This window comes from Oryzias melastigma, linkage group LG21 (assembly GCF_002922805.2).
Source record: "Oryzias melastigma strain HK-1 linkage group LG21, ASM292280v2, whole genome shotgun sequence".
In the NCBI taxonomy this organism is placed as follows: Eukaryota; Metazoa; Chordata; class Actinopteri; order Beloniformes; family Adrianichthyidae; genus Oryzias; species Oryzias melastigma.
Genome location: NC_050532.1, coordinates 21228055 through 21229235, shown reverse-complemented (window position 1 = coordinate 21229235; position 1181 = coordinate 21228055). Strand labels below are relative to the sequence as shown.

The following is a 1181-nucleotide window of genomic DNA, read 5'->3' as shown; positions in this document are numbered from 1 at the left end:
ACTTGAGCAAATTTTCACCTAATTAAGTTCACATTTTTTATTGAAAACCATCACAACTATTATTACAAAATTTAGAAAAAAAGCCACAACTTCCAGCTTTTCTGGCTGAAATATTACGAAAAAATGTGACGAGGAAAAAGAAAAAAGCGTACCTTGACCCATAAAAGGTTGAAAAAAAGAACTATCCAACTGGAAATCAAAAGCATGTTTTTGAAAAGTTCAAACATAGGAATACTTTAGATTCCGACTTACACAGCTAACAAAAAGCTTGAATTTATCATTTGAAAATGTTTTCTACTCCAACTCAGATGACTTTTCAACTTATGTCACATTAATTTATTAACAGGGACACAAATAACTGCAGCTCGTGTCGCCTGGCCTCAAAAGGAAGGTCAGCTGTGTGAGGGATTAAAGCCTGAAGTTATGCGGGGAATGAAATCCCAAACTATGACAGCTGTGGCTTCAGCGCCGCCTTTTCCAGAGTTCAAACCAGTCTGAAAACGGAGTGAAACAAGGAAGCGTGCAACTCTTCCAAACAGTCACTCATCCTGCCAACAAACCGGGTATGTTTGAGGCAGCCTGAGGGGAAAAAAATGAATGCATGGAGAGGCAACACATGTGTGTAGGAAATGAGGAGCTTAGTTTTCCCCAAAGAAGAGGGGATCATGTGCAACTAGAGTGACGTTAACAGGTACTTAGAGCAGTTTCTGGATGTCAATTCCTCCCTTGCAGTGGGAGTTGAAGTGAGGAAAGTTTGTCTTACGCAAAAGTCCTTGTATTTCACGAATCATGACGGAGAGGTGACTAATGGAAGAGTCCATTAGAAGTAAAGAATACAAAGACTAAATGAAAATCAGCAAACCTTTAGGCGGAAAATGTCAAAGGCTGGAAGGAGACGTGGCAGAAACTAAACAAATCAGTCTGACCTTAAAACTAGTGAGAAATAGAATTTTAATTTTTAAAGCTCAAACACTTGTATGCTATTATGTCTATAGAAACTCGAAGGATGCCTTTATTTGACGACCATAAAATCCACTGATTTCTACTCAACTGAACTGTTTGAATTGTCCTTTGGTTAAATAAGACCCTATTTCCACCTCTGCTTTTCATTGTGGGTTGATCACAGATAAAATGAGTGCAGTGGGAGAAAGTCATCAACAGCTGTCGGTCTGCTGAGTGCA

The 1181-nt window shown here is 39.0% G+C and overlaps 1 protein-coding gene across 1 annotated transcript in view; it reads right to left on the bottom strand.

Moving 5' to 3' along the window:
* Positions 1–1181, bottom strand: part of igsf3 (immunoglobulin superfamily, member 3) — a 125662-nt gene that overhangs the window by 89999 nt on the left and 34482 nt on the right. The gene's annotated exons all lie outside the window — the stretch shown is intronic.